At 38.8% G+C, this 22163-nt stretch overlaps 1 protein-coding gene across 6 annotated transcripts in view; it reads right to left on the bottom strand.

Moving 5' to 3' along the window:
• The window catches only part of LOC106549009 (galactosylgalactosylxylosylprotein 3-beta-glucuronosyltransferase 1), a 57894-nt gene that overhangs the window by 28592 nt on the left and 7139 nt on the right, over nucleotides 1-22163 (bottom strand). Inside the window, exon 1 of one of the 6 annotated variants that reach the window (XM_087721311.1) lies at nucleotides 14742-14855. The exons of the other annotated variants lie outside the window; for them this stretch is intronic. The gene's annotated coding sequence lies outside the window, so the exon portion shown is untranslated. Of the gene's footprint in view, nucleotides 1-14741; nucleotides 14856-22163 lie in introns of those variants that run through there. 6 annotated transcript variants of the gene reach the window in all.

Genomic DNA, 22163 nt, shown 5'->3' on the forward strand with positions numbered 1-22163 from the left:
GGAACGGTATCCAGAATCCACCACTGATACATGTAGAGAATGAAGTTGTAGGATCCATTATGAATGGAAAGATTAGTATGCATGTGTGAAGGTATGTTATTGTGAGTACACAGGAATAGGAACACATTGATTGGTAACAGTTGCATATAATATTATAGCATATGGGGATAATGGAAAAATTAGATATAATTTGAGAAAAAATGAATGTGATCAAGAAAAAAAGTCTGCTAATGATAAATGTGGAAATCAAATAAGAGATACAGTAAAAGTGACTGAGAGATTTAAAGATCCAAGAATGAATGGGGGTGTTGAGTAGTGACTATCTGCTTAAGATATGTATATGTTGTGAGTCGGAATAAATCTACTGATAAGTACACATAGCAAATTAACAAAATTAATGGATTTATGTATTGTAGTTATAAAGAATGCAGTCAAAGAAAGCATGGAATAGTGAAGATTAAAAATAACAGAAAAAAATGCATAGTGATTTGCTTAAAAATATTTTTGATGTGAGTCAAACATGAAGCTTCCAGTAGACTGATTAAAAATAAATATTATGATCTGCGATGCAGATAAAATAAGAGCATGCTGGAAGATGAATCTGAACTTTTGGGAATGACAACATATTGATGAGTGGTACAGGTGAAATTCGAAAAATTAGAATATCATGCAAAAGTTCATTTATTTCAGTAATAGAACTTAAAAGGTGAAACTAATATATGAGATAAGACTCATTACATGCAAAGCAAGATAGTTCAAGCCGTGATTTGTCATAATTGTAATGATTATGGTGTACAGCTCATGAAAACCCCAAATTCACCATCTCAGAAAATTAAAATATTACATGCCATCAATAAAACAAGGACTGTACTTAGAACAATATGGGACCTCTGAAAAGTATAAGCATGCATACGTATTCAGTACTTGGTTGGAGCCCCTTTTGCAGCAATTACTGCCTCAATGCTGTGTGGCATGGAAGTTTTCATCCTGTGACACTGCTGAGGTGTTATGGAAGACCAGGATGCTTCAATAGCGGCCTTCAGCTCTTCTGCATTGTTAGGTCTCATGTCTCTCATCTTTCTCTTGGCAGTGCCCCATAGATTCTCTATGGAGTTCAGGTCAGACGAGTTTGCTGGCTCCCAAATCTCCTGGTAGACGGCTGCGTTGACCTGGTCTTAATGTAGCATAGTGGTCCAAATCTGTTGCTCAGTGGCCCAAAGTCCTATTTTCTGATGAGAGCAACTTTTGCATCTCATTTGGAAACCAAGGACCCAGACTTTGGAGGAAGAATGGAGAGGCCAATCAAGCACAGTAATCCCATGTTCATGGAACCAGTTTTTGGTTGCTTTTGGCAAAAGTTGCTCTCATCAGAAAAGAGGACATTGGACCACTGTGCTTCATTAAGACCAGGGTCAACGCAGCCATCTACCAGGAGATTTTGGAGCACTTCATGCTTCCTTCCGGTTATGAGTGCAGTAAAATGGCACATAACAAAAGTAAAGGCTGAGTGAAAATAAATGAGTACTTTTATAAATAAACTAGTACTGGTTCAGTACTGAACAGAAGTAAAAGAAAGAGGTTTGGTGTCCCCCTGGTATTCAATGAATGATTGAATAAACATATTAAGGATACATATAGTGATGATATAAACATGCTGCTTGGGATACATGTAGTTTTGTATTCTTTGTTGTTTGCTGAAGTTTGGCTTTGAAAAAAATCAAAATATGATACACATTAAACTCTTCTCTTTTTCTCCCCCAAACAAAAATATGGAAATAGTGCTCTTGGCTAAGAGTAACAAGCTTACATCAAACAATTACATATGAAAAGAGTGTGTACATCCTGGTCCTATTAAACCAGTCAGTGGTTTTTGATCCATCAACTATGTTATCTTCCTGGACTGTTTGCAAATGTTGGGTGTAAGAGACTATTTTCCTGAGGTTCCATTTTAATTCAGCGGATAGGCCCAGTCATTGTGCATCAATGCTTGAGTCCTTAATTGCTTTACTATGGCTACTACCTGTTCCTTTCCTATACTATCTGTTCCTTTCCTATACTATCTACTATATATTTGAAGCTGCTGGGTAAGATCTTCATATGGTGATTTGAGGTATGATATCAGCAGTATTTTGGCAATATTCAGCTATTTATAGATACCTCATACTGAACCAGGATCACTGTAAAAATGCTTAAGCAGTACCTGGAGGCTGTTAAGATCCATTGGGATGTTGCAGCATAAACCTTGTCCTCTTGGTACATGCATTGCAACATTGCTCATACATCTAAAAAGTGGCATAGCTTACATCTCAACATCACCATCCTTATTTTGGCATTCTGATTAAGGTAATGGATGTCATAGATACCTTTAAAAACCTTATAGCAATAGCACTTAGACTTATATATCATTTTGTAGTGCTTTACAGCCAGTGATGTGCGGTGAGGTTTATGGCTGGTGAGGCAAGTGGGCAAAAGCTGCCCTATGTCAGACACAGTGGCAGGGCACTGTGTCTGACATAGAGGCGTCCCGCCTCTATGTCGAACACATTGGCGGGGCATCTGAAAGCCCTGGGGCTGTGTCCGCCATAGATGTGGGACGCCTCTATGTCGGACACAGTGGCGGGGCTTTGGTGGGGCTTTCGGAAAGCCCCGGCGCTGTGTCCGCCATAGAGGCGGGACGCGGGATGCCTCTATGTCGGACACAGCGGCAGGGCTTTCGGAAGGGCTCTACCACACCAAGGGACAACCCATCTTTCTCCCCTCTCCTACAAAACAGCATCAGAAGGAGAAAGGGGCAGATTATATTAATGAAGACACCCCACACTTAAAGTGGTTCCCCTTAGACAGGAAATGGAAAATGATTATAAACATGCCTGCTGAATGGTCAGCCTCCTCACTTTAACAGTTTTGGGTTGCCAAATTCAACTCAGACACTTCCCAGCTGAAGTATTTCCTACTGCCCAATAAATGCGTTTATTTATGGGAATGGTTCCGAAACATTAAAAAAAAGTGCCAGCCCATGCGCCAGCAGAGGTGGGTAAACACACACACACAAACACACACAAATTACTTACAATAATACAATTATTTACAAATTACATTAATTTTGAATTCCTTCCCCTCCCTCCAACCCACATACTTTTTCCAGCTGTTTCACAAAGGATTTCAACTCTGCTCTTGTCTGCCATGATGAAAATGTAAAAATGTAAAAGGAAAAAGGCAAGAGCTGCTGAGGTCTGGCTGGGTTAGCTGCTGCCAGAGTCTCCAATGGATGACTCTGCTTAACTGTTTAAAAAAGCCTCTAAAAAAAGTGCCCTCTACCGGAGGAGGCGAGAGAACCACATGCCACATCTATATAAGGAATTTTTTGGCTTTTAACTCTTGCTTAACTCTGCTCGAGTGATCATAAAGATGGAGTAAATGATGCACGTGGTTCTCCCGCCTCCTCCTGTAGAGGGCACTTTTTTATAGGTTTTTCTAAACAGTTAAGCACTAAGCAGTGTCATCCACTGTGACTCTGGCAACAACTACCTCAGCCTTTTTCCTTTTAATTTTTTTTTCTTTTCATGATGACAGTGGTGAGGCCCTGCCTCCCCTACCTGCACGTCACTGGGCCAGCTTGACATCTGGGCGTAGTGGGGCAGCAGGTGGGTGATGCCGTTGGTCAGGACTCGGGGCTGCTGGGCTGGGCGAGGCTGGTTGGGGGAGGCAGCACCGGGGCTGTCAGCCTCGTGGAAGTTGTTGAGCATCTCCTCGGAGGAGCTGCGCTCGGGCTCCCCCAAGTCAGTGGCCCGGGAGAGTGAGACGTCCAGGATCTCAGAGGAGAAGTCTTTGGTGTGCCGCCTCACAGGGCACCCAGGGGCCACTCCAGCCCTGCTGCACCTCAGGCTGATACCGCCGCCCCGTCAGAGCCACCTTGGCGAGGCCGTAGCTGGCTCACTGTAAGGGGGGTAGAGAGCATGCGCAAACATCTGGGCTGAGGAGACACTCCGCCTCTGCCTCCTCTGGAGCTCCGCTGGGCTGGCCAGGGGTAGGCCAGCTTAAGGGTGGGGGGAGACGGCCGAAGGATGGTGCAGATGGTGCCCCACCGCAGACAGCAAAGGCCCGGCGGGAGGGGAGGGGAGAGAGTGGAGGGAGAGGGCGAAGGGCTTCGGCTCCCCTTGGTGAAAATGGCTGAAGCTCATCAGAGAAGGGCAGAAAGGGGAAAGGGTACGGCCGCAGCCCAGCCACACATATAAAGGGACCGTCAGGACAAAGCTGGAGAGAGGCCGAACTGTTCCGAATATACTATACTCACTAAATGAATGCTATGGTAAACGACACAGCTCAATTCCAATGCAATGTCACACGAAATAATTAAATCAAAATGAAAATAAATTGAAATATATGAAAATTCAATATAACAATGCAATCAGAAACATTGAAATGGAATCATGAAATATTTAGTATAGCGTGTGTTGCTTTTACGTCCACCAGATGGCACTGGAAACATTGAAATGGAATCATGAAATAGTTAGTATAGTGTGTGTTGCTTTTACGTCCACCAGATGGCGCTGGTTTTCAAAAAAACATGTTTTTACAAAAAATCATGTTTTTACCTGTCACAGGTGTGACATCTATATAACATACGTATATAAAAACATTCACGTATTCGAATGCAACGTTGTGTCAAAATTTCAAAGCAATCGGTGAAGAACTTTTGGAGATTAGCGATTTTGAACAAACAACCATTACATTTTTATTTATATAGATATAATATCTCTCTCTCTCACACACACCTAGCTTAATTTGCATGTCAGGGAGATCCAAAACATGAGAACCACCACTGAGAAGGGACTTTCCTTTATTTTTTCAGAGTAAAGGCAAAAGTAAAGGTTCCTCTGGCACATACGTGCTAGTCATTCCCAACTCTAGGGGACAGTGCTCATCTCAGTTTCAAAGCCGAAGAGCCAGCACTGTCCGAAGACTTCTCCGTTGTTATGTGGCCAGCATGACTCAACAGCAAAGGTGCATGGAGCACTGTTACCTTCCCACCAAAGGTGGTTCCTATTCTTCTATTTGCATTTTTACGTCCTTTCGAACTGCTAGGCTGGGACAACCTCACTCCGTTACATGGCACTAGGGATTTGAACTGTGGAACTGCTGACCTTTCTGATTGACAAGTCTTAGCCACTGAGCCACTGCATCCCACTATTTTTTTTTAAAAAAAAACTATTTAAATTTAAATTAAATTTTGATATTTTATCCAACATTCTCTAAATGTTAGAGATATCATAAAGGAGGAGTTTCCCCAAAGCTCTAGTCACTTAAATTCAAACAGAGGATTCTGCTTTCAACTGCCTGGTTCCAAGACTGATGGGCTTTCATAAATCAACATGAGCACTGAATTCTGCTTAATAACAAAAGGCTGGAGGAGGAAGTGAATGAGAAGGGAGGGAGGAAAAGATGATAATGTGGCAGAAAACCTAGAGTACAATATAGCAAAGCATCACAAAAGAGAAGGATAAAAGGAAAACCAACGCACACAATGAGAAAAATAAAAGTGGATAAAAAATTTGGCTGCAAATATGCAGCTCCCCTTAAAACAAATTATCTCCCCCTTTTAATTTCATCAGCTTGCTTTAAAATTGAAAGAATGTAACAGCACAACACCAGCTCTCTGATTTATTAATTCTATCCTACCCTAGAAATCTTACAAACAAAAGCATTAGTGTTTTCTCCAGAGGGAACACATGAAGGGACTTATTCATGTTGAAGGTGGGGAGAGAAGCACCAGATACCAGAACAGCCATCCCAGGCTCCCCCTTGTTCCTAATTACCTTCCTACGGATTGTTCAACAAGGCGGGGGTGGGAGGAAGAATGAGGGAACAGAACTATGGGGTGTCATGTTATAACAAAAGAAAGGAAAATGAGATCAACTGTAGATGAGGAATCCAATCCAAAATACAAAGCAAGGATATGCTTTTTACTGTCTCTTAATCTTGCTCCCACCCAAATCCAAACCTTAATAATAAAAAAATAGCATTAACAATAACTTTTCCTTCAGGTTTTTCTGAGGTTCATTTGAACCTCTTTATAATCTGGAGCAATGCATCCAGAGGTGGGTTTCTCCCAGTTCAGCCCGTTGTAGCAAAGGCGAGAGGTTCTGCCCACCCACTTCTGTGCATGCACAGAAGCGTCTTGAACGTGCACGAATGTGCACAGGAGTGCGCCTGAACCGGTAGTAAAAATATTAGCAACCCGCCACTGATATGCATTCCCTTGTTTATAGCCCATGGTGCAATTAAAACTTCCTCTCCCACTATGATTGCTAGGAGTGCAGTTCCAACCTTGCTCAATTATTAAGATCACTCATTGCATTAAACTTTAATATGTTTTGCTTGTTTAGGTCCACTACTATGGTTCATTGTTATATGTAAACTGGACCCTTATCCCAGGATCAAGAAATCAGAGTTTAAATATGCTGATTTAGTATCAGTGTGAATATAGTCTATAATTGAATTAATATAACACATGAAACACAAAGCAGGTCATCATTTTAACCTATGAGGCAGTGTAAACTTATGTTTATCTCTAGCATGCCATCTGAATGTAAAAAACTGGTTGGGTAAACCACACTTCAATTAAACATAGATAAGCTTGTGCCTTGTATTGTGCTTATAAATCAATGTCAGGAGAGATTGCTTTCCTTGCTTCTAATATTCTTCAAACAGGAACACCAAAGAATTACTGTGTGATGCTGGACAGCCTAGGCAATCTATGATTCTATGTGGCTTGGAAGATGTGAAGTCCTTCAAATTTACATCTCTTACATGATTTTGTCTCTATTTTTTTTTCCATCTACAAACAAAAACAGTTCAAAAATGGGAAGGTACCTTATTCTTTCCTTCCTTTCTTTTTACATTCATTCCCATGTGATTCTTTTTTTTACGGGAAAAACATATAGGTTTTACCTTTCCTACAGAAATGGAAAGAGTTGGGACTATGAATATGATCTCACCCAGGGGTGAAATGCTACCGGTTGGTGCCAGTTTGCCCGAAACGATAGTAAAAAAAAAATGCTAAAAAAGGTTTTTTTAAAAGTCTGGACGATAAGCTGTGGGACAATAAACTGTGCCGTGCAATCATGGGAACTTTTCGTTTTACTTTTTTAAACCTTTTTTTAACTACTGATCAGCTGTGCAACAATCAACTGTGCCTGATTGTCTGTGAGGTTTCTGCTTGTTGCAGGGCAGTTTTGTGTGAAGTTCAGCTGCTTTTACATTGTGTGTACATCAGTTGTGCAGCTTTTGTGTTATTTTTGTGTAAAGTGTGATAGTTGGTTTTTGAGCCCTCTGTGCCTCTGCTTGGTGCAGGGGACATTTTGTATGAACTCCAGCTGCTTTTAGAATAGAATAGAATAAAATTCTTTATTGGCCAAGTGTGATTGGACACACAAGGAATTTGTCTTTGATGCATATGCTCTCAGTGTACGTAAAAAGACAAGATACATTCATCAAGAACCATAAGGTACAACACTTAATGATAGTCATAGAGTACAAATAAGCAATAAGGAAACAATCAAGATCAATATACATCACAAGGATACAAGCAAGAAAGTAACAGGTTCTGCAGTCATAAGTGGGAGGAGATGGGTGATAGGAAAGATGAGAAGACTAATAGTAATAGTAACGCACCCTTAGTGAATAGTTAACAGTGGTGAAGGAATTATTTGTTTAGCAGAATGATAATGTTCTTGTGTCTAGTTGTCTTGGTGTGCAGTGCTCTATAGCGTTGTTTTGTTTTGTTTGTTGCAAGGGCCATTTTGTGTGACGTCTAGCTGCTTTTACATTGTGTGTGAGTCAATTGTGCAGCCGTGGCCCCCGGTCACATGACCACCAAGCCACGCCTGCTCGGTCATATGACTACTAAGCCATGTCCACCTAGTCACATGATCACCAAGACACGCCCACCAAGCTACACCCACAGAACCGATAGGGAAAATGTTTGAATTTCACCACTGATCTAACCCATCTGCCGTTTGAGTACAGCAGCTTCCTGAATGTCCCTCTTTTTTTAGAGACAGAAAAAAGTAAATCGTGCTTTGCTTGTATCCAAATTATATTATAGTAACATGTTTTACAAAAGACCACCTCTGAAGTGTTCTCAGCAACAACAATAAAGTAGTAATCAAAGTGTGACTGCAGAAAACACAGACTAATTCTAAAATATCATCAGTAGCTCCATGTAGTTAGGAGGCTCCAGTCATAGTAACTGCATTTTAAAGCTATTATCAGATTGTGTTTGTGATATCTAAAAGTACATTTCTTTCATATGTGCCTATATAATAGGAGCCTTCATCCTTTTTTGAGCAGATTTAACATTTTGAGAAACGTTCTGATAGAACTCTTAGACTTGGACTGTAAAGGTGTTGATGAGCACCAGATGATGGTAGGAAAGACTCAAAAATCAAGATTGCTGCCATGCAGCGGTCATCTAGAACAGTGATGGCAAACCTTTTTCACCTCAGGTGCCAAAAGCATGCACTCACATGCTATCGCGCGTGTTCACATGGCCATCCCCATAGTTTAATGCCTGCCCCATTTTTTGGCTCTGGAGGGCGAAAAACGGCCAAATGTCAAGGCCAAAAATCAGTTGACAAACCCATGCATGGGTGCTGGAGCTGACAGGGCAATGCCTCATGTGCCCTCAGAAATGGCTCCGCGTGCCACCTGCGACATGCATGCCATAGTTTTGCTATCACAGATCTAGAGATTTCATCCATATCTGAGAGCCTTGGTTATAATTGGCATCTTCCTCTAATCCTTTTGCAACTCCCAAACTCATCCACGTTAAAGTCTTAAAAATCTGTGAGAAACAAGCCATTCTTTCTCTTGAGTGCCAGAAAACAGAACAAATTTCCTAGCTAATTGAGTTTTGGCTTGAAGCAGCCAGCAATTGTGAAGTCTCATCTTAGGAATATTGCCAGTCTCAAGAAGTAATTCGGACAGCTTCCAAGAGACTTGGGGGAAAGCATCCTAAAAAGCCATCGGGGTCAAACTCTTTTCTATCTTGTGTTCTGGGAATAAATGAGAAAAAGCATCTTAAGCAAGATAAGGATGTTCTTAAACAGAATAGAAAGAAGTCTTTAAATTAAGCCAATTCTCAAACATCTGAGGCAGAACAAGTTGAAAATCAATATTGTTGCACACACTGTGCACTGATTCAAGGGACTCTCTCATAACGTATTAAATGACTTCATCTCCCTGTCTTTTCTAGTTAGTGGCCTCAGGGCTGGTTGACTTTTTTAAGCAGCAGGTGCACTGTTGTTAATCATATTAGCCAGGGTTTTACAGCTTCCAAGCCCTTTTTAATTAATATGGAAAAGGCTATCATTTAAAGAATACAACAGTCAAATAAAAACAAAAATAAAGGAATGAAATCATGAGGGCAAATATGGCTAAACAAATCAGGAGTTACATAGGGCATGGATAAGAAACTTCATGAGTAAATGTATTCATCTATTCTGGTTTGAATCTACCACATGCAGTGACTGTAACTAAATAGAAGTTCAATTCTTGGTATACGTCCATGCAGGAATTGGAAAGAATCTTTCCTGAAACCCCAGTGAACCACAATTCAATAAGGCCACAATTGGAATTCTGAAAGCACCTTATAAGGACTTATGTAAGATAACTATAATGGTAGACATAGTAAGAATTCCTTCATTTGATAATTACTGGAATGCAGTTATGTCCCACTATTGTCCTAGCATTTCAGAATTAGGCTAACCAGATCTGGTCTGCAAATATATATTTGGCCAATGGATGGGAATAAATTTAGACTCTTCTGTAATCTCTGAAACCCTATAGTGGTCATCAGGCTTTCTGCAATCCAGATCTGATAGTCCTAGTGTTTTACCCCGAATGTGACTTGCCATAATGTAGCAACTAGGTTTTGCTTAAACCAAAGAGTCATGGTTTTTGAGACATTAATCTGGTTTGCCAATGTTTTTGTGTGTCATGTGATTTCATGCCCCTTCCCGCTGTCACAAAATACACAACGTATCTATGGATTTTAAAATGTTGATTGCAAAATATTGATGGAAGCATTATTCTTTCCGGTGACGCACTCTACCACTGCTGTAATATGAATGAGTGATTTGGAAGCTAAGTTGTATAACGTCAAACAAGAAATGTGAAATGTCGCACTTGCTGTTTAACCATTGTAGAATGAGCCAGGGTGGGTATATGAGCCTTCATATAAAGTCATATTCTTTCATCCCAAAATTGTTAATCAGGTTGATGCAGATCACATACACTAACACCCACATGGATTCACACAATGATACTTGAGCAGAGTAGAATAGGGTTATAGCACGGACATAACAAAAAAAGCTCATTATTTCCCTGGTGTATGTAATTCTGTTTTATGGATGTGGTCACTTATCTAAAGATTATGAACAAAGCTTCATTTCCTTCCTGCCTAAGAGTTAATGGGGACAAAAAACCATCTGCTTCTGTGTTAATTCAACAGAATTGACAATCAGAGTGCTGGGCCCCTAGGGTAAAGACCTTATGTTTTTGTTATGTTACTCTGTATAATGTCATGTATATTGTTGATACTAGTGTGTCACATGGGACCCTATAGTAATAATGATAATCTCTGTACACATTTAACAAATATTCACCACTAGAGTGTATTACGGTTCACTGTTAAGTCATTTTCTGCAGTGGTACTGAAATGCATCCATGTGATTGTTACAGTGCCTAACAAAATGGGTTTTGCTTTGCTTTGTTTTTTACTTTCTGTAATTGGTCTCTTTAAGCTGAATAGCCAGCTCATGCAGCAAATGGTATAGATGTGAATATATTTTTTTATTTCCAATTTAATGTATCATTGCACATGGAATCAGAATGCCTGTGAAAAGACCTGAACATGTTTTTTTAAAAAGCAATACAAAAGATATTGCTGGTCTTTGTATTCTAGTGTGGTTCGTGAAATAATGTCTCAAGGGAGTTTTGCAGGTAGTTTTTTTTTTTTAAAAAAATCAGCCCCGGCAATGCAAATTACATCTTTAGCAGACAAATCCACTCTATCCTAGTATTTGTGCTTTTCAACTTTAGGAAACCTGTGTCTTTTAGCGATGACTGCATACAGCTTTTATCAATATATCCAGTATCTATGCAGAAATGAAAGTGGCCACACAAATTGGTTAAATTTGTACTACTTTCACAATCAGCATTTTCTGTTTCCATTCAGTATCATCAGATTTCGTCCCCTGAATAATTTTTAATTTCATGATGCCCATTTTTCAGATAATATTGAGTTAAACTTACAAATTTATGTGACAAAGAATCAACCACTTTCAGTTCCGCCAGAAATCCTTCCACGCAGTGTCCAGCAACCCCCAGTTTACTTCCTCTTTACTGGTTGCACCCCATACATACTTAGCATTCATTTCATATATCTGAATCTTTTTACATTTTATAAATGCAGTTGGATTTCACTGAAACTGTGGGTTCTGCAAAATAAGTAGATGACTATGGAATTCTCTAAGGAGCTACAATTTGTAAGAAATAGTAGTTAGAAAACACCACTGAGTGTGATAAACTGAGAAAGGGGAAAGATACAGCAATCTGGCCTGTTGTCCATGCTTTCCACATTCCCAATTGTTCTAAGATGGCTGGGCCAATTTTTGTTTGTTTCACTGATGAAATTAACAGAAATGGGAGCTACTGTAACATGATAACTAAACAAACCTATATCTGTTGCACTCTAATTCAGAGGTCCAGAACCTTTCAGAAAGTGGGTTTTATTAGACCACACATGACAATTGCTGAAAAAAATAAAAATGATGAACACTTAAAAATATTAATAATATTAATGAGTTGAAATTAAGAATATTAAAAATAAAAGAAGCATATGGGTGTGTGTTCTGCCCGCCCTCTGTACGGTGAGTCACGCTGACACAAGATTACTGCTAGACAATTTATTCACAGTAAATTAACACACCAACAAGACTTTGGCAGCAACCCAGACTTCCACAGATAAGAAATACACACAAGAGCTTCTCCAGCTTTAGTATAATGGTTGTGTCCTGCAAAAAAAAAAACTCCTCCCAAAATCTCTTCTTATATACTCTCTTGGGAGGAGCCTAATCACAACCACCTGGCCCCAATTATCTTCTATATTTCAGTAGTTGCTGTCGGCGCTTATCTGCCTGGCGTCTTTGCCTGGCGTCTGGGACCACCTCCCTTAAGTCCTCCCAACTGCTCCAGGGCCTGACGTCAGGGACAAACTCTCTTTGGCTTTCACCGCTGCTCCATGCCTCAGGCGCCTCCTGGTGGCCAACCAGCCTCTCTGGTCCCTACTCGGAACCTGAACCCTGTCCAGGGTCCTCCACATCTTCCAGAGCCAACTCATAGGGTCCCTCGCTATCGGAGTCTGTTTGCAGCTCCAACGGCTCCTGCTGGGCCACAACAGGTGTGCATATACAAACACATAAATGGAACTATGAGTTCTTCTAATTCTGTCTTATGCATGGAATCTAGCTTCTTTTAGTTATAGGAAGAAGGTACTAACATACCACTTCAAAAATGTTGTCTAGAAAACTGCATGGACTTGCCATATAGTTGCCAAGAATTAAGATGAGTCAAATGCACAAATATAATAACAAATAAAATCACATCAAAGCATAGAATAACTTGTGAAATTTATTTGTTTAGATTTTGGTTAGTGAATGTCATCTAGTAGTCTTGGGTACCAAAGTTTCCATGGATGAGATGCTTCTTAGCTTGCAGATATTGCATTGAGAATAAAGTGAGTGGTTTGATCTACACTGCTCTAGGTATCTGAGGAAACAATATCAATAACAAAAAATGCAATTATCCACTTCTCTCAAGCAAGATCATTGCTAAAAGCAATAGGGGGAATAGGGTAAAAATGACAAAGCTATTCCAATCCGAAGTGTCAAAATTGTGTGGTCTATACTTGACTTGGGATCAGATTCTTCTTGAGCACCTGGAACATTACCCATTCCCATGCCACCTTCTTTTTCACACTGATTTCCAGATGTGTTAGGTAACATCTAACCAACTAACCATGTAACATCTTCTTGGTTACATCTTCAGATTTCCCCGTGAACATAAACAGAAACTGGGGTTATAAGAGTTGAAATCTAAAATATCTGGAAGGCACCCACTGGTGGACATTTCTGTACTCTGAATCACTATCCCAGTGGTGGCTGCCAAAAAGGGATTGTTGTATCCCTATAATTTAGAGTGATTCAACAATCATCTTATTTAATGTTCTAATAAACTACTACTTATTATTCACACAATATTCATGTTTAATTTGTAACTGGATGTTGTTCTTCCTTTCTTTTAATTTTCCTTACACACAATGCAAAAGCTGCATTATTTAAAGTTCTGTCACTTTTTTTTCATAATGATATGAAGGATTACACGGTTGGAAATGTCCACTCATAAGGTGGTGTTACAACAGGCGCTAGGGATGGTAAACAAAACAACTCAAACTGTATATTATAACCTTTTAAATGGAATAAAAAAGTATAAGAATGGCAAAGAAAAAGAATAACTATGTGAATGTATACCTATAATTGTATGTAAGAGAATAAATGACAGTAATAATATAAAGCACAATATAGGTAAACAATATTTTGTTATAAATAGCTAAGTATAAATAAATATAGAATTCTACATAAAAATGGATAACGAATAAGAAGACCATGAATGCAAGATAGAAATGTATAGAAGGGAAAACACTAACTGTAAAGAAACCGATACGGAACTGCTGTAGGATATATGATGGAACTTCTTGTTCCCATGTTGTTTTAAGTCATGTGTTTGTTTTTGTTGATGTGTTTATGTGTTTAAAATTAAAAAAAATTAAAAAAGGAAATTTCCACTCATGATGAAAACAATTGTTTATTGCATTCAATCCATATATATAACTAGCTGATAACCCGGCATTGCCCAGGTTTCTATTTATCCTAATCCTGAATTAGACAGGAAAAGCCCTGATTTCAGCAACAATTAAATTAGTTACAAATGTTTTCCCTGTGCCCCCATAAGTGTCAAGAAAAGTGATACCACCTTAATTTCTAATTTTGGATTTTCCCCCGTACCAGAGGAAGCCCCCTTGTGGAGTACTGTGAAGCCATTACCATGGCGACTCCACTGCACTGCACAATAGAATCCATTTTACGGCAGTACAGTAGAAGCCATTGTAAGGCACAACAGGGTGTATCTTAGCAGAACACACATCCCAAAGGGTATTAAGGGTATCTTACCCCCACAGTATTTGTTTCCAGATGGTAAGTAATCTGTGTACCAAGTTTGGTTGAAATTGCTCTAAGCATTCCAGAGTTATGCTGAAACATACATGCACACACACAAAGTTGGCATCTAAAGTAAGTTCCCAAATGCACTAGCTATGTAAATAGCCACAGAGACATAATAATACTTAAATGTCTAGAGTGAGGTTATTTTTATTTAATGTAAAATCAGTCTTGGGAGGTTTAGAGAAATATTAGGACCGGAAAGCTGGAAGGTGGTATTTGAATTTTTCTTCCCCACCCAATGGCTATAGTCCCGATAAAAACTTTGGCATAAGCCAGCAAAACAAGGGCAAGTGTGGGAGCAGAAATCAGCAGATAAGTAACCTCTATATTTCAGAAAATATTCTTCTCACCTCTAAAATGTGTATTTTTGAACATATGAACAAATTACATTATTCTTACCATTACATCTGGACCAGCTCCTTGTACCTATCTGTACCATTGGGAATCAGCTGTATATCTATTTCTGAAGTTGGATGATTGATTGATTGATTATTTGCTCTGATATTCATGCTTCTCCAATCTGAGTGGCTTATTGAAGAAACATGACAGAATAAAATTAAAAATAGTAAAAAAAATATGACCAAAGGTTATGTATAAACAACTGACAACTACTTAAGTATAATTAACTTACTTCCTTGATATTTATATAATGGCTTATTCAATGCAATTAAGCTGTAATGTGATGCAAACTAAGAGTTGTTGAATTATTTTTGAGCCAAAAAAAAAAAAAGGACTCCTGGCACAGATGGGATGGAGGGCAGCAATAAGCCAGTATTTTGAGTGAAGCATTCCTTCAAAGCTGCTTCATGAAATAATTCATCTTCCTGCTTCTAATCAGCAAAGCAAAGCTGTTTCTACTGCTGGACAGAATGCAAAATCACCCTGTAGCAAAGCGCTGGGGGAGTCAAATCATGTCATTCCTGCACTTAATGAGGCAAACCGTGTCACCTCAATGGTGTGGAGCACCTTGGACAGATGAAATAAAGCTGCCACCCAATAAAGGATAATAAGCAGGCAATGTTCCACCCACAATGAGCTATTAGTGGCATTCTAACCCTCCTGATACTACAGTGGTGTTACTGAAGGAGAAGTAGGAAAAGGAAGAATATGAGGGAGATGAGGACATTGTTAGGAGCTAGGAAATAACACGTTTTCGACCTGATAACAATGAATCTTAAAGAAAAATGCTTTTCCTTCCATCAATGTCACTGTGCAGGTACTATAACAGTTACACTGGACATATTCCTCTGTGTCAGAGCATTGCTAGCTAGATACGAAACATTTTACTGTTTCTCAAAACCCATCCTCCACACTTGCTTGCTTTAAGGAAAAGATGGGAGAAATTCTATCAGCAACCTATTTCTGTCTTAGATTCAAAAATATTTTTGTAGATTTATTAAGTCTGCACTCAGTACAACAGACAGCAGTTCCCCAGTTAAAACACGGCTGATGCTGCTTACAGCAGAGTTAAGAAGCAGTGAGCAACCTAACAGAGAGAATTCTATGGGCACTGATAGAAAGCTATTGATGGAAATTCCATTGCTAATTTAGGAACAGAGGAGTCACTGCAGCAGGAATTAAAATTAATATTGCTTACATAATGCGGCATGGTGACAGCCATAACAAGGTCAAACCCAGCTCACCAATGCGATTTACATTCAATTAATCTCACAGCGGTAAGAGTCCCACTTCAGTGGGATGTGTTCCCTGAAGATGTGTACTTAGTATGGAAGTTCAATAAATAACTTGAACTATTCTAAAGTTCACAGGCAGTTTGGAGTATGGTTGAGGATCAAGATCAGGATTAGAATTTAGAGAGCTTGAGTCTCATCTGATCCCTTTCTCAATGTTATGGAAATTGATCTTGGAAAGATAGTCTTGGAGGTCTTCACGGAAGCAGAAGACACTGTAACACTGCAGTGGAAATCCACTTCCAAGTCTGGATGTTTCTTGTTTGATCCTAGAAAGGGAATTCCAACATAGTCAGCATTATCCCAGAGCTATAGAATTCCCTTTCTCACATTTTAGGCCAGTCATTATCTGTTTGGAAAGTTAGAAAGTCACTGTATATCATGTCACAGAATACTAATGAGAAAACATTAATTTAATTACAACAAAGGATCAAAAATTGGCTAGAGGCAATAACAGGGGTTAAAATAGAATGGAAACCTGAAGGTTTTTTAAATTAGGAATAATGTCTGCGAAATACAAAAAAGAAATCCAGTAAAGGCAAGGATTGTCTTTACCCAGAAATGGAAAAACAAATTAATTCCAAGCGAAGATGAAATAATAAGAAAGGTTATGGATTGTGCTAAAATGGACAAACTAACTAAAGAAATCCAGGGAAAAGAAGAATCAGAATTCTACCAGATATGGGATAAATGGTATAGATGGATGGAGGAAAGAAACAAGAATCAATGAAGGAATATAACAAAATTCAAAAAATAATAGTTATGAGTAATATAAGAGGGTTAAGAATGGTGAAATCCAAATGAAATACAATAGAAGGGGAAATAATATAAGGTGAGTGGCATCGATTGATAATTGCTATTAGAGAGAACAGGAAGCTCCTGTTCATATTGTATTGTGTAAATGTGGTGTATGTCTAGGTTTTGTGTGTGTGTATTTTATATGTTTGTTAATAAAAAATAAAAAAAAATAATTACAATATGTGTTTTCCAGTGTGCTGATTATTATTTTTATTTCAATATATCTTCTAATTGTAGCAGGCCTATGGGTGACAGGGCCAGCAGCCTAATGTAGATACTCAACAATTTTATGTCTTTTGTTAATCATTCAGATACTCTGAATCTTCAAATATATTCAACCTGGAATGATATGAAAAGAGAATATGCTTTGAAAAAACCCTAAAAATAAAGCCCTTCCCAAATGGGCCCTAAGAATACATTTTCAGAAAAGTTTGAAAGCAGTAGAAGAATAAGTATATCATCATGGTACATTTCCAACAAGAGGCAATACGCTACAAATGTTTTTGCCCTATTTCAATTGACATTTTTGGCTGTGTCTTTTAACACCAGCTTGACATGTGGAAATTAAAAAGTGAAGTTTCACATAAAGTGTAGTTAAAGGTTATTACCTATTAACTTGGACGGGCAAAGCTCCTGCTAAAGTTAAGACTACAACAATGGCTGGTTTAAAACCTTTAAGCAGAAGGTCCTTTGTGGATTACTTGAGTAATATTCTTCCTCATATAATGGGGAAGATGAAGGGATAAATTGTTCCTGAGGGTTGTGGAGAAGAGAAGATAATGGAGCTTGTATTTCATACTAGCTAAAGGTAGTAAACAAATACTAAAAAGAAATAAGTCAAAACTCATCATTTGAAAGGCCAAGCTAAAAAAAAGAAAGGAAGGGGAAAAAACAAATGGGGTAAGTTCCTTGAAATGGAAGGATGCAGAAAAACAAAGAAGATATTTCTTTGCTTCAGTAATACCATATATTACCATAATCATAGTTTAAAAAGTGTTATCCCCTATCACCACAGCAAAACAAAGCTGGAGCTAAGATTGCTATTTTTCAACAACTGCATTTAGTATTTTAGTGGTGGTAGAATCTGCTCTTCCCATGCAATAAAAATTATTCATTGAGGCAATGTCACCTGCGTAAATGAGTGATAAATAAACAATGTCTCTATTCTATCCTTTTGGCAAAAACGCAAAGCACCTTGAAAGGACATGGCATGTTTCTAAATGAAAAAAAAACCCATCCATTTGTGAACAGCCACATATTCAAATAAAATTGGTCTCTAGAATCTCAACAAAGGGTAAAGTGTGGAGGGAAATACATTTGCTTCTATGTTGAGCCAAAAAAGATCTGTGTATTATAAATGAAATCCATTCTGAGAACTGAAAACATTCTTCTTTCTCATAAAACTCACTGGATAATTGCAGTTTTTATATGACTATTGGGCAGAAATCCCTCAGAAATCTCTCATAAGACATAAGGAAAACCAAAGGATATTAGATAAAAGGACAATTGTGTTCTTGTAAATTCTTATTTCCTGTAATGGCACCTGAAAAAGATACCTTCTTAATTGACTGAGCTCATTAAATATTTTAAAAATCAGTAAGATATTCAATTTAGAGGCTTCTCTAGTGAAGCTGCATTTCCCATGAAGATATTTCATTTCATTTCATTTCTTGAGCTTGTATGCCGCCCACTCCCGAAGGACTCCGGGCGGCTTACAATAAAACAAGGGAGGGGGAAGATAATTAGTAAACATGCTGACGTTCAAAAGTGGGTAAGTTACAATGGCAAATTAATAGACAGAGACTGACAGACAGACAGACAGACAGACAAGTAAATGCATGCTTTGGATACCATCAGTTAGGACTGTTGGTTGGCAGGGGCCAGTAGGAAAACCTTTTCTGCCATCACGGTATTCACCTTTTACTTCAAATTTCCCTTGAGATTAAAATGGCCCACCCCTATTGGCCTTTTGCAAGACCTTAAAAATTTGGCTTTGTGCTGCCATTGGTTAGAGCCCATCTCCTGGTTGTATGGATGAAGGATTAGATCATGCCTGACTGCTATGTGTTTTTATTTTTGCTTTACGTTTGTATTTTTGTTTTTAATTTGTTTAATTATAAGAGTTGTGTAAAAGTGAGATGGATGGCTATATAAACCAATTCATAAATACATTTAAGATCTTGCCTCAGCCCAAGACAAGTGAAACCAGATCCTAAGGAATTTGCCACTGTTGTCATGATGCCATTATAGTTGCTGTTCTTTGCCCTAATTAAAAAAACGAAGTCTAAGATAGATTTTTTTTTGATGAGGACTCTATTCCTTTCCACATCCCTTAAGCAATATTTGAAATCTCCTTGGTTACTGACAAAGCACCAGAACATCTGAACTTCAGAATAAGCTGAGAATAATGTGACATTTTTTTGTAACAGATGGACAATGATAAATACAGTACTGGAAAATAATTTAGAGCAGTGGTAGGTGCCTACCAGTTTGGACTGGTTTGGCCGAACAGTGGTATGGCAGCCTTGGTCACTGGAACTGGCAGCGACCCAGGCCTGCCATGCCCCCAAACCAGTTCCACAGGCTCTTTTGATATCACCGGCATGTTTCTGCACAAACACATAACAGTTTTCAGTCAACTGTGCATGCGCAAAAATGCGCAGTGGGCGTCATGCGAGTGAAGCAAGCAGTGCGCGAGCAAAACGCCCTCTCACTGAGCCTGTAATAAACCAATTAGGAACCCACCACTGATTTAGAGTAAATCAATGTTTCAAAATGAGGGAAGATAATTTTTCAATATTTAAAATTCTTTTTCCTGTCTACCCCTTTTTGTATATACAACTTACAACAGTTCCTTTACGGACTGTTCAATGTTACAACAGCACTGAAAAAAAAAGTGACTTATAACCATTTTTCACACTGATGACCATTTCTGATTCATATTTATGACAGTTGCAGTGCCTGGAGTCATGTGGCCACTTTTCACGACCTTCTGAGGAGCAAAGTCGATAGATTAACAACCATATTACTAACGTAGTAACTGCGGTGATTCACTTAACAATTTAACAACTGTGGCAAGAAAGGTTGTAAAATTGGATAAAATTCACTTTAATGTTTTGTTTAGCAACATAAATTTTGGGCTCAACTGTAGTTGCAACTCAAGGACTACCTGTATACATGCTATGGCTAAATTTTTATTTTTGAAATAGTTATTCTCAAAGCAAATTTAATTGGATTTGCACAGCAAGGATTGCTTAAAACTGGGAATGATTAATTACTAGGTACTAGTTTGTTGTCTTTGGTGTTGGTTCTGGTTTAGCTTGCTTTAATTCAATATCAACAGCAGGTGATATTCATTAGGTTCTGACCAGTTCTGAGAACCAGTAGCAGAAATTTTGAGTAGTTCCGAGAACTGGTAAATACCACCTCTGACTGGCCCCACCCCCATCTATTCTCTGCCTTCCGAGTCTCAGCTGATTGGGAGGAAATGGGGATTTTGCAGTAACCTTCCCCTGGAGTGGGGAGGGAATGGAGATTTTATAGTATTCTTTCCCTGCCATGCCCACCAAGCCATGCCACGCCCACCAAGCTACACCCACAGAACCGGAAGTAAAAATGTTTGAACCCCACGCCTGATTCAACAGCCTTTAAACACACAATACTGATTATTAATTGTTGCAAGGTTTCTTTCTCCATTGCTGCTAAATATTTATTCAGTGTAAAGTTGAGCACATGCTAATAAATGCAATGTGGCATTGCCTTTTCAAGACATGGACGATGATTATACTTGCTGTCCTGTTTCCAGCTTTCAGATTGCATATAGTATTTAAGTGGAATAACCAATAAATAATGCATACAGATATATATATATATTTATTAGGGATGAACACAGGCCGCTTAATCTCTTCAAGGAGTATGATGCAGACATTAAGAAACATGACTCAGTCTGGAATGGGCTGTTCTACCTAGATATGGATGATTAAAAAACTGAACTCAATTCTCCCATAATATGGGTAATTTTTTTTAAAAGAGCAGCCATTTTTGTTTTATATTAATTATATGAAATTTGTAAGCAAGCTGAAGTTTTAAGTAATGATCAACCATGCTTAAATTCCCTGTAGCACAACAACCACATGAAGCCTTCAGCCTACCTACCTCTATTAACAACATGGATATGCTGGTACCTGAACAATCTCCTATTTACATAATGGCTGGGAAGCAGGATAGTTTAGTCAATAGCCATTTTGTGGATGAAGGTACTTCTCCTGGCTATGTTGGTACCTGCTTATGTTCTCAAGATCTCCATCAATGTGTTTGTAGTGACAGACAGGCATACACTCCAGACATTAAATTACATCATGTATAACAATTCCTCTGGAGCTGAATTAGCATCTTTTCAGGGACTGCTTGATACAGAGAAAATCACCAAGCAGATAATGCACATCTGCAATACAGTGTATATTTGCAATGGGTCCATCAAAAGAATCAATGTATGTGAAATAATGATGCCACCATGGTGAATGGTCGGTTGTCCAATTTCAGCTAAGTAGCATATGCAAGTGGCAATCTGTATTAATCTTGAAAATCATCATCACCTGATAGACTAGTGGCCATGAATCTTGGTCAGTTTTCTATTGCAAACACTTTCAATACGTGTGGAGGAAGGCAGAGAGGGAAAAGGTGCTACACTTTCCAAGAGTTTTTCAAAATCCTTCAGTTTTATGGACAAATAAATTGGGTATATGATTTTCTGAATTTTTCGAGGAAAAGAGATTTTTTTTTAACAACTTGGCCAGGCAGGATCTTCCTTAAGAGTGACAATGTCCCAGGGGTTGGAATTCCCTCTTGATACCTTACTTTCCAAATTAATTGAAGGCCAGGAAGCCAGTAGGACTGAAGACAACCAGAAAAAGTCTTGAGGTTCAAACACGTGACGTTTATCTTCTCGGAAATAAAAGTCTCTTTCATTAAATGGAAGAAGGACCAGTAAAAGAAAATAGTGGAGAAATGTCAATAATCAGCAGTTGTGCATTATATTTGGCCATGTTTGTGTGGGCATGAAAGGGAGGGGCGACTGCTCATGCTGTCTCTGCTGTGCCTTACTGATTCCCCCCTCCCGCCTCTTTTGCTAGCAATACAGACCATCACAGCCTCTGTGAATGCATCACCAAACTGCTAATGCTGTACTTTCCCATTTTCCCCCTCCTGTTTGGGTGCTTTTTGCAATGAGATCTGCTATAGCACTGCCACTTCAAAATGACCCCAGAACATGCTGCTTCTTGCTTTCTACCTCTCTACAATCACTCTGGAAATACTGCCTAGAATTTGGGAA

The sequence above is a fragment of the Thamnophis sirtalis genome, unplaced genomic scaffold (genome assembly GCF_051295495.1).
Source record: "Thamnophis sirtalis isolate CommonGarterSnake01/CBP01778 unplaced genomic scaffold, rThaSir2_p1.2 scaffold_8, whole genome shotgun sequence".
Taxonomy (NCBI): Eukaryota; Metazoa; Chordata; class Lepidosauria; order Squamata; family Natricidae; genus Thamnophis; species Thamnophis sirtalis.